We start from the raw sequence: 12,559 nt of genomic DNA on the forward strand, positions 1-12,559 counted from the left end.
GGTGTGCCACGGAATAGAATTTAAAAAGCTCCGACTGACCCACGTATGCAGCGTGACATGGGCAGCTGCGGCCTCTGGGGGGGGGCTGTGACTGGGGGATATTGTTCTCTCCCAAAACACGAGTGTAAGCGGGGGGGAGCCCCCACGAATGAACGATGACCGCCCGCCACCCTCTGCAGAGTGATTAGCCCGAGCTCGCGGGCTGAGTCCCAGCTACCGTGCTGTTACAGCGACGCGTGGGATGACTACCGCTCATTTGCCGGCGCCACTAAACCGTAGCAACCGCTTACTACGCTACCCCAACCCCCATCTTGCGCCCCCTCCGCCCACGGCCATCCGAGCCACAGGGCCCCGTCGACCTGGTACTGCCCAGGGACGGGGCCGGGGCGGAGTGGGAGCAGCAAGACTCACCGTTGCTGACGAAGAACACCAAACCGGCGTGGGGGTCGGGATCGCAGCTACGAGGCGACAGCGACCGAAAAAGGCGAGGTGGGCGACAAAAGAGGTCGCCAGTGAGGGTGGGGGAAGGCTAAATAGCCTCCCCCTCACACCTGGGCCCGGAAGTGACGCGCATTGCGCGTCACTTCCGGCCCTGACACGGAGGGGGGCACCAGTCTGTGTCCCTGCCCCCCCCCCGAAGGAGGGAGTGGGGAGGGGAGACCGGGGCCCGGGGGCCACTAAGGCGCCGACCGCCGAGTGGCCCCCTGCGGGGGCCGCGGTCAGCGGCACACTCCACGCACCGGGCCCCTCGGCGCTCCTGGTACCTTGTACCTTGCTGTCGGACAGATGCGGTTTTCTATGCACCCTGCTGGCTCTAGCGCACCTCCGCGCAGCTCCCTGAAGGCTCCCTTGCTGGCTCCTCGCTGTCCTGCCCGCGGCTCCTCGTTCTGCCCGGGACTAACAGACTCACAGCCTCGCGGTCGGAGTTGGGCGGGGCTGAGCGCCAGGGGTTGCACGCCGGGAGTCGGGTGCTCAGAGCCGGAGCCAGCAGCCTCTAGCCTCTGTGGATACTGCCTTCTGTTTCCTGTTTCCGGTTCTACTCTCAAACTGTTTAGCACTCATGATTCAGAAGTACAAATGTGCTTCATTTGTGCTTTCGTAACAACTGATACATTTTTTAATATTTCATAATATTTGTAGTTAAATTACATGTATTAATAATGTTTTGTGGGTTAGAAATAAAATGTATACTACAGCCTTTCCTTTCACACTCCCTGCATCCCAGCAAGATGGTCACATAGTTCACCTTATAAAAACATGTTACTTCCCAGCCAGAGAAAGAAAAGTAAATTCCATTCTCCACGATAAAAGAATTAACAGCAATTTGTTAGAAGACATAACCTGCCATTTGACCTCAATCTTTTAACACAAATTTGACAGATGAAAAAACAAAATGTATTTTAATTGTTATTCGCCTTTTGAACTACTGTATGATTATTTTGGGGTTGCTACATCACTCCGCCCCCCCTACTTCCAGCGCCCGATTCCCACAAAAGTCCTACTCTTTTTTCCTACTCCTGTGCGAAACCTCTGCCTCCCCATCTCTGTCTAGCTCCCTCCCTCTCAATCGATGATTTTTCGTTCTATTTCAATCATTTGCTTCCCCTCATGCCCCCTAATTGCGGTCGTCCCTCCACCATCGCACTCTTTGCTGCTTGCATGCCTCTCTTCTTCAGCAGCTGTTGTTGTTGCTACCCCGTCACGCGAACTCTCTCTGTGATTGGCCACCTTCCTGGTGAACGTCACTTCCTGCATATAAAAGACTATCTGCACGGTGAACAGCCGCAGAGAAGTATCGCTGCTGCCTGGGGTAGGGCGGAATGCTAGGGCGGCGGTGCCGGGACCCAGGGGCGTAGGAGCCTAAACAGCGGGGTTAGGACCAGTAACCCTGTGATTCCGAAACACCTTGTTTCGTTCGCGAACTCCACCTGCGGCGGCCATTGCAGAGCAAATCATTGTGTCCAAGGACAGAGCGCTGACAGCAAGAGGGACAAAGGAGCCGAGTGCAAGGTGAGGCAGGGCAGAAACATGTATGTATGGCAGTGTCAATGTGCATTAATCAGTCGCCTTATGTGCATTATTAATTTCAGTTCAACTATCCTTTAATCCCGTTCAGTATAATAATGAATGCTGTACACACTCCTCGGTTTGCAACAATTTGATCCTATGCTAATTACCTCTAATGTGGAGCAGTGAGATATTGTGCATATGCCTTGACGTGCACTTTTCTGCCCCTGTGCGTTTACCTCTGTGCAGTAAAGGAGTCGTGTGTTCAAGGGCTGCAACGAGCAGGAGTGCAGTATTCGGAAAACCCACGTTGCACTGCATCGTATGCATGACCCCCTCCCCAGTGTACAGCCCTGGTCATCTCGGCATCCCTGTGCACACTCTAACCCTGTATGCGCAGCCTTCCCTGCAGCACCAGGCTCGAATTGTACTCTTCAGTGTTGCAGCAGTGGCCATGTGTGAGTGAGCACCATCGCGCAGGCTGTGCCCCCCCCCCCCCCCGTGCAGTAATTTCATTTTCTTGCACGGTTCCGTGGTTGAGTTGTCAGTCTGCAGTAATGGGATCATGCTCGCGAGCCTCTCTGCAGCAGTTGGATTGTGTGCACGCCAACGGCCACCCAGCAGACAGCAGTACAATAGCGCATGTGACCCTGAAAGGGACTGCAGCCACGCAGACAGCCCTCTTTGTGCAGCAGTGGCAATGTATGCACGGGAGTGTTGTGGTGTTGTGTGTGCTCGCATGGGTGCGCAGCAAACAAATCGCAAGTATATGACAGTACATATGCTGCATGCAATACGATTACATCTTCTTGGTCCTCGGTTCTGGTGCTCGCATTTTATGGTCTAGTCCTGCAATCATCCCGTGCATGAGTTTGTGTGCAACATGTGCATTGTATATGAACGAGCCTTCGTGTCTGGGAATTGAAATCCTCATCTGTGTCCAGACGGCAGCTGTTGCTTGTGCACGAACCCTTCCTTGTGTGTTCCTGATCATCGATGTGTAATGGACCGAAATATGTTCTTGAGCCTCTCGTGTAAGGACACCGTGCGTTCATAGACACCCGTGTTCATAACTGCAGTCAGTCGCATATGCCTCTTCCGTTTAACGGTGCCCTCGTGCACGACTTGTTGGACACAGCGCGTTACCGTACTCTGCAGTTACACTCACGGGGCTCGACGTTCATCATCGGCTCAAAAATACGGTCGTAAGAGGAGATTGGAAAAAATGACTGGTAACTGCCGCCGTTGTTATTTGTATTCGAGCCCAGGGTGCTTTATGCTTTCATACGAGTCCGGGCGTGTTTGTAAAATATATTAACCCGTGAATGTGTGTGCAACTTCCGCTCCGCAAACATTTTGTACACGGTGTAGATAAAGACCCCTTTATAGAGGAGCACTTAAAGCGCGTAGTATTTTTGTTCTTTGGAAAGTGCAGCAAAAGTGACGCATCGCAGCGTATACCCTGATGAAGGCCAGGTCTGCTGCATTGCCCATCACTGCAGAAAGGTGGTGGAGCGCAAGCCCCTGCTTCTGCCAAAACTTGTACAGACCACACGTAGTGTACACTGCGAACTTCTACCCGGGGCGCCACAGATCTAACCGAATGAACCCAGGAGCACAGGGAAATGTAAGTTTAGGTATGCAGCCTCCCATCATCAGTGTGCGTTAAGCGTGAAAACAATTCAGTAATCCTATTTAATTGTGCGCATACGGCCCGTGTGCAGTAATTGCCCCAATGCCACCCTTGCATGGCCCGTGGTTAGCAGCATTTGGTTAGAGGCGTGGTCTTTCATCCGCAACCGCATTCAGTGACCGAAAACGGGATATATGACCCGAGTGTCCATCACTTCTAAAGCAGGCAGGCAAAATTGACTAATGTGGTTACATTCTGTGTGCTCTCTAAAGTGACCAACATTTCCCACGATACTCTGTGTCAGTCACCAATGCTGTAGAATGAATGAATGAATGCCTTGAGAGTACAGGGGGCCAGGGACCAGCACTGCAGACATTCGACAGATATAAGTGCGGACCTGTTGTGCTCCGGAGCTACAGTGGCCAACACTGCAGAGATAGCAGGCAGTTGAGTATTTATTAGTGACCATCATTTGTTCCCCAGTGAAATAATCCTACACATTTATAACTAAAGACCGGTGCTTCAGAAATATTAAGTTTGTTATTCTACTGATTTAATACTGTATTATAGCGCTGCAAGTATTGTGTGAGCCTCGAACACCGGCACTGTATATTTATATCTCATCCCAACAACATTTAGTGCAGCTTCGTATTACTCACAATGACCAACACCGCAAACTTGTATCATTGCTCGACTGACTACATAAATCACGGCACATATGTATGTCCAGTGACTAGAGCAGCTTGGCATGTTAAATCCGGCATGACCATAAACTCAATACGTATCTGAGCAACCATCTTTGCAGAAATAAAATCCCTGGGCTGCTGTGCCCAACACTTCAGAAATCACAGTGCTGCACTGCAAGTTGTGTATGAGTCATATTTTGTAGCACTGCAATCGTATGTTAAGGAGCCTTCCTGTGCAGCACTGGATCACCCTGTGTGAAATTCCATGCCCAGTGAACTTTAACATGATTGTAAAACTCCATGCCAATTCATTGCTCAAATACATTAAACTTTGCATGCTGTAGAAGTCTTTCTCCCTAAAGCCTGAGATGTATCCACGTTTCCATCATTGAAGTAAGTGTTGTGTGCACTTCAGTCAGTGTCCTACATGCATGTAGTATTGTTCTTATGTTTTTATAAGTGTTCATACCCCTGTCTAGGTGGGGATGCTCATTATCCTATGGGTAGCACACTGACTTTATGCCCCATGACATGTTTAACTCTTACCTTCTGGATCCCTGCCACAAATCCAGCTATGATTTATAAAAAAGACCTCCCACTGTTTTTTTTGGTTGAGTCAGCCCTGGTTGTGCCATCATACCATGGTGTGCATAGGTGCCTATGGTGAAGCATACCACTATTAAGTGGGTGAGACATCTACTCCAAAACCTTTGTATTTTTCCCGTGACTGACTCTTCTGGCAAGTTTTTCGTAGCTGCCCTTTACGTTTGTCATCACACTGACTGACCTGGGGAGTTTAGGTAGGGTGACAGTGATTGACAGATTGTAGAATTGCAGTGTGACCTATGTGCACAGCATTTTGGTGTTCTGTGTGACTGATCCAAGCAGTGCTCTTGGGTTGCTGTGCGTCAGTGTGTAATAGTGGGAAGAGGTGTGAGGTATAATATACATGCAGTGTATATATTATTCATCGTTATTCCTGAATTGAATTAGTCTCTATAGAATATACCCAGCCGCAACAGATGATCAGCCGGTCTTTGGTGTGCATAGAAGAAGCGTTTGTCTGTGGGGGCCCAGGGAAGTGCTTGTAGCAGTGGCTTAATTTGTACCCATGGGCAGTGATGTAGAAGGCCCTCTTGCTGCAGCATTTTGAATCATTTGCAGTTTTTAAAGTAGTTAGAGTGGAGTTCCTTGGTATAGACAATTTGCATTGTCTTCTCACAACATAACAAGGGTGAAAGTGGCCTGTGGTTTCTGCAGATAACCCAGGTGTGGGGTGATGCGTTGCATTGCACACATTGTGCAGGTGCTTCTGGTGACTACATTTCCTTGAGGCATCAGTGAAAGGTTGGCATCCATGGCCATTCAGAAATTGTTTTCCTCACCTGATGCTGATGGTGGGGGTTTCTAATTTCTTATGTTGTAGGTTGGAAGTTTCCCCATTGCCCACAGGTCAAAATCTCGTTTTAGAGGAACTGTTTAAGATGGTTAAACTGCATCCATTCATCTGTGCAAAATCAGTCCTGAGCACTGCATATTAAATCATATTTCCACAAGTGTTCATCCTTGTAAACATTCTTTCTTGTATTTGTTGCTGTCTTCAAATTTTCATGTAGCAAATATCACAGATTTGAAGTTTTCGTTCCAATGAATATATATCTAAAAAAAAAAATGGGGGTTCAAAGTTGTAGCTATTGGTACTTATACCAGCGACTTCATCAGGGCCTAATATCATATTCCAGACAGTCTTCCAAATCAAAAAACGCATATCTTAATACTCCAAAACAGAAATATATATATATAATTATTGACCATCAAGACCACACGCATGGATCTACTTTGCAGTCTACTCAATTGATATAGAGGGTTTCTGGAACTTTATTGACCACTTTCATATATTTGGATTATACTGGCTGAGCATGATGGAATACTTGTATGGTAATCAATCATAATATATATTTCTGTTTTGGCGTATTAATATATACGTTTTTCGATTTGGAAGACTGTCTGGAATTTGATATTAGGCCCTGATGAAGTCGCTGGTGAAACTACCAATAGACGAAACACGTGTTGGCTACATGTTTGAACCCTTTTTTTGGAGATATATATGAATTGGTAAGGAAATTTCAAGTCTGTGATATTTGCTACATGAAAATTTGAAGACCGCAACAAATAAAATAAAGGATATTTACAATGACGAACATGTATGGAAATAGGATTTAATATTGAGTACTCAGTCATGACTTTGAACTGAAATTTGGGGAAGTTTCCTCTTATGTGGGAAGGGTTTTGTGGCCCCCTTTTGTCCTTAGAGCACCGTTTACAAATATTGTACCTGGTATACTTTAATACACTGTATTGTGCGGTCTTTTACCCTGCCACTTTTCTGACTTATGCCCATTCATCTTTGGCATGCAGACCATGGTCAAGTCCTAATGATTTTGGGCTCTTTGGTTTGTAGAGGTTTACAATGGTCTGTTTGTCGTCAGTATAGTTTTAGCAGGTTAGTTTGAAGGATCTGGTCTAGTAGGGACACACACCTAAAGTTGAACAGGAGTGGGTGGACGATGCAGCTTTGGGATGCTCTTATGTGCAGTCAGTCAAAGGCCTTGACGTTAACAGATAGTGGACAATAAATGCTCTGTCTGTCTTGGATGCAGTTCGATATTTCTCTGTATACCAAGGCCGTCTCTTCGTAACCGTAAAATATTGTGATGGCAGCGTCAAAAGCAGTAAATGACGGAGTGGCAGCAGTAGAAGTGCTGCCACTCTGCTTCCATCCTCAGTGGTTTTCAGACCATCCTATATCATTTTTCGAGTGGATTCCAGGCCTGTAACTGAGATAAAGCCTGCAAGGTAGTCACAGTAGTTTGTTGTGTTCTACAAAGTCAAGTGTTTCATAGCAGTGCTTTTCATTTGCAATTCGTTTTCTTAAGACTGAGCTGTTGCAGATTGGTTGCTAGTTTGTTGGCTAAAGGATTTGCTTTTTTGATGAGCAGTCTGATGAAGATGGCCTTGACTGCAGTGGGGAAAGTTCCAGCAGCAAGGCTGTTGAAGATATTTCTTATAACCCAGGCAATGAATGGGGTAAGATGTTTCTAAACTTCCATGCTAGCGAATAGCGTGATGGACGTCCACATGGCTTTCTTGCCTTCTCCAGAACTGGTTAAAAGATGTATGAGATTGTTGCCTATTTATGTCATTTTCCTGATCATCTTATTCTTCAACGGCTGGATATTTGTCGTCTTGCTCGTGCATTGGTCTTCCGCCTTCGTTGTTTTGGAGGCAAGCTTATTTGCAGTGACCATGCCGAAGACGTGAGTGTGGGTTTTGGTTGTGTCCAATTTTGGATTCAGACTTCTGAGAGGCTCTTATGAAGTTCCTTTGCGAGGCACTCTGCCTTGGAGTTCCATATGGACTGATGAAGAGTTTCAATTCTTGATGTGTGTGTATATCATGATATTCTTAATATGTATACATACCTGTGAATATCCTGCTAAGCTGTTGGAGGCATCTTTTCAAGAATTTTGTTGTCCTTTTTTTCTCCATTGGTTCTGGAGAGAGCCACATTTTGTTATTAGCTCCTTTATCTTTTTGTTGAACCAACATGTTCTCTCTTTGTGCTTAGGGCATGAGTTTTCTAGTATTTTGTCATAGCCTTTGAAGAGCAGATTGTAAAACTGTTTCACTTCTTTCATTTATTAGTAGAAATGTATTGATGAAGCGGGTGTCACGGGTTGATGTTCTTCTGTTGATTGTATCTAGTTTTGTTGGTTACTGTTCCACTAATAGGAGGATCAAATTTTCATTAGAAGGTCTTAGAATGGAAATGGAAAGCCTTGTAGAAAGTCTTGTAGAATTAGAAAATGTGAACTTAGATTTTTTTTTTTTTATAGGTCTTGTGTTTTTTAAAGCGCAGATATCAAACCGACCTATTGTTAACAAAATACATAAAGTTGCCTTTGGTACTGCTCCTTCCAGACTTTGGCTTTTTATGACCAGTCTCTTTTAGCCATTGGCGTGAAACTTTGTCAGTCATGTCTTGGCTCAGCCCACTGAGGTATTCGTCTCTCCCCTAATGGAACTGGCTCTTCAAGTGTATCCTTCTGCCTCCACTCTAGTGCTTGCGATGAACTGCATGATGGACTTTTTGTAGTGGTTGCAGTCTGCTTGTGCAGTCTCCCTTTATTTTGCCGCAATAAAACCAGACTATTGGTTTTGTCAGTGCCTGTTTCTGAATGCCAGAAGTCCTACTTGGAATGATTTGAAGGTTGTGTTCATCAGATCAGAGACCTGGTAGCTTTTATTTTTGCTGCTGGTTATAGGGAACAGGGTTTTCTACATGTGGCAGTGTGCCTGACGGGAGTCGTTTTAACTGCTATGTTCGTTCCTGCCTGACTTCAGCAGTGTTGCAGCTGACCTCTGGTGGATCCCTTATGTGTCTGTGGTGGCTAGGTTGATTACACTCTTGCCTCCATTTCTTTTGTTAATCTTCAAGACACTCGTTGGTGCATTGCTGTAATATAACTCCACCTTCATGGTAAGCTTATTTGTGGAGCGGGAATCCTGTCTTGTGAATTCTGAACAACTGGTGTGTCCTAGTCATGTGCCAAAATGAAAGCTGTCCCATATGACAGCAAACTGTAGCAAGCATTTGCAATGCAATAGGTCTCACATTTGCGAGACTTTGAGTTATTGCATTGTTAAATGACAATGCCTTTTATGTATGTTGGTTTTTAAAACATCAATAAAAGACAGTCATTTACAATGCAAATAGTTTAAACTCGCGCAACTGCAAGATCTGTCTGTTGCAGTGCAAATGCTTTTTGTGTGTTTTTAAAGACGCTGACGTAACTTGTTGCCCCTGCCCTTCACCATGCGCAATTAATGATAAAAGTGGGACAAAAATATAAATAGATAATACGGCGCTCAGAGATACAGAGCGGAGGTTTAGAGGCCTGTTGTCAATCGTGCTCTTTACAGGCCTGTTTTTAATGCGCTTGAAATCGAAAGCCAGGGGAGCAGAGTGGTGCAAGCAAAGCGGGCACTGTTGCTGGAAAGCATGTCGTGCCTGCAAAAGGAGAAACTCATTAAGAAAAATAGTGCTCACATGCTGTAAATAACACCTACTGTGTAACAACCGGAGTAAAAGGGCCATTCCTCATGGGAGGTTACAAATGAAGACAAGGCTGTACTAAGGAGGGACTTACGAGCGTATTAACAAATCAGAAGCCAGTATTTATGAAGGGCAATTACGCATGCCAATGACAAATATGGGCGGAGAGTGGGCGGAGCTTTAAGTCCATACTCGAGTACCCCATGCTTTGCAGCAGCGCATTCGCTGCCCAGGCTCGACCTAAAAAAGGTACAAGTGCACTTAAATCTCTGAAGAGCAAATGCAGGAGTATAGAGGCTAGGTGTGCTGGTATCTGAGGGCAGTCTGAGCGTGAGTAATGTTTTGTTGTGAGGACCAGGAGATTTCCATAACTTACTGTTTTCACTAACTGGGAGGAGTGAGCTTGCAAAAAGCAACTCTATTGAGAGTTTGAGTATTCATTCAGAAACTACATTTTGATCGGTTGCTGATATAAAGGGCTGCAAATGTACAATTTTGCCCCATTATTTTACTGTTTTTCTTGCCGTGACCCCCATGAATCATTATTGGGTGGTTTCGGTTTGCTCACTTGCATGGCCCACTGGCCAACACAAATATTGTAACCTGCCCCGCTACTTAAAATGGGTAGACATCTGGAAAAAAATCGATTATTATTTGAGGGTGTAGGTATCCACCTCAAGTAATAATCACAGTTCTTGTCAGGGTGAAGCCTGAAACTCACTAACTTAACTTGAGTTCGACACCCTGGTAGCTAAGGCACAGATAAGACAGGCTTAACTTAGAGGTAATTTGTAAATTATTTATACATTATTTAAACAATTTTAAAGTCAACATGCAAACCAATAAAACCCAAACAGAAATAGTAAACTACAGTAACATTTTATACACAAAATGAAGAGGAGTTACAAAAATACAATATGGGGAACTGGAGATATTAATTTTAAACGTTGTATGTAAAAATTGCACCAAGAAGCAACAAGTGGCAATGATAGTCAATGGTCGCGGTAGTAGGCACAATTTGATGCTGACTGTGCTGGAGCGTGGGTGTGATGCATAAATCGGGTGAGTCCTGATCAACGAGTGTACCTTCTGACATTAATCCTTTAAGTCCCGGTCTGCCACAGGACTACACTTCTGAAGCACCGGAGACCTCAAGGGAGGCATTTAGTGACGCACAGGGTTTCAGGGAGCGGCCTAACAGCAGCAGGGTCCAGTGCATGTCTGGTTTCCACTGATTAGCTAGGCAGTTGCGGGAAAAAGCCTATCGTAGCTCGCTGGGACCCTAAGCTTTTACAGAGGTCAGCCTTATGGCCCCAGGAGTCCACTGCTTTATTCGGAGTACAAGAGAGAGAGCATGTCAGTTCTTCTAGGTTCTTCTGAGGTCTCCGCACGCTCAGTCCTCTTCTGATCCTCCATATGTTCAGAAGTGTCCTGAAGGGGATGCCCGGAGGTGCCACCTTTATTCGTGGCTCGAGCTAGATTGTAGGAATGACTCCTGGGCTCGTCCTAACCAATGGGGTAAAAGTTACCAGGTCCAACCTTACCCACTTTGAGCATTTGCAAGATGCTGAAAGTCTTTAGTCACAATAACCTTGGACTCTGAGAGCTGGGTGTGTGTGTGAAAAGTGTACTGTGGTAGTCCCAGTGTCCTCCCACATCGAACACCAAAATCAAGTTTGAAGCAGCCATGGTACCTATAATTAACCCATAGACAGAAGTCCGCTAGAATAAAAAGTAGGATTTTCAGCAATCGGATATGTGAATACACAAGAATAGTTTTGCCATCCTATCTTTTCCCTTTGAAGTGCACCCAAGTGATCTACATAAAGCCCCTCTGTTAAATAACAAAGACTACCCTATCTTCCCATGTGGACCAGGGTAGGTATGTATTAATATAACAATTGTCCCATGGGACTCATTCAAAAGTGGTACCTTCTTATGTGTCTTAGAAGGAACTCTGACTTATTAATCGGACCAAAATTAATTATAAAGAAAGCAATACACAAAACTGATGTAGTTTTCATCTTGTAATTTTGACTTCAGTCAGGTGAAACAATCAACAAAATAAGCGATCATAGTGCAGATGACAAAGTGCTCCAATGATGATTAAATACACAAAGAACATAGGTAAAGGACACTGTACAATTCCCAATTGTTGTATGCATTGATTGCTAAAATTCATAACGGGTTTGCATATTTTCGTGAGGAATTTCTTGAAGTTCAATTACATGTAACAAACAAGAGGGAGGGTTAATTGATGTTTCAACACTGCATGACTGTTAGGGTCAGTTCAGGACATCCACAGCAAACATAAAGGTATCCCTTTGCTTGAAGTGAAACCTACAGGAGGGTTTTACATACGTGCCACTACTATACACCACCTCAGTAGGGGGTGGAAAAAGAAAAAATCCTTATTCTATGTATCCCTCACCCACTAGCAGCATTGTTTCATTACTGGGTTCACCCTGACCCCTGAAAAAGTCAGGGGGGGGGGCTCAACCGTGTTCCAGGGAGCTCATTGTATATTAATGTATATGGGGACGTAACATGTAAATAAAAATTCTTCATCCACTCCCATGGTATCCCTTTATTAGCGGATACCTGGGAAGTGGATGAGAAATTTTTATTTACACATTACATCCCCGATACATTAATATACAAAGAGTTCCCTGGAACATGGTTGAGCCCACTCTGACGTTTAGAGATCAGGGGGAACCTGATGATGAAGCATGACGCTATTAGCGTGTGTGTGAGGGTTACATATAAAAAGATATTTTTCCATTTTCCCACTTCCTACTGAGATGGTGTATAGTTGTGACACGTACTTCAACCCTCCTGTAGTTTTCTCTTCAAGCAGAGGGATACCTTTTTATTTATTGTGTTAATCCTAGGGAGAACGTATCCCTGCATCCTTTGATATACAAAAGGATCTCCTTACCCTTCCAGGTTTGGAAGGCCCTCCAACCTCCTTTACCAAAGTTTAGAGATCTCTTCAGGACATAGTCAAATGATGACGAGACCATCTAATAGTGAGTTAACTTGTGTAACAGAAAGAACTACCAGGCATTCAACATATCCCAGTCATACTTTTCAGTGCTGGGGCACATTCTTTAAGAA

General features: G+C 45.0%; 1 protein-coding gene across 1 annotated transcript in view; it reads left to right on the forward strand.

Annotated features, from left to right (window-relative positions):
• Window positions 1-1,872: 1,872 nt before the first annotated feature.
• SNN (stannin) overlaps window positions 1,873-12,559 on the forward strand; it is a 120,715-nt gene continuing 110,028 nt past the window's right edge. The window contains exon 1 of the mRNA XM_085632136.1: window positions 1,873-2,010. The gene's annotated coding sequence lies outside the window, so the exon portion shown is untranslated. The remainder of the gene's footprint in view (window positions 2,011-12,559) is intronic.

Source organism: Triturus cristatus, chromosome 10, assembly GCF_964204655.1.
Source record: "Triturus cristatus chromosome 10, aTriCri1.1, whole genome shotgun sequence".
Lineage (NCBI taxonomy): Eukaryota > Metazoa > Chordata > Amphibia > Caudata > Salamandridae > Triturus > Triturus cristatus.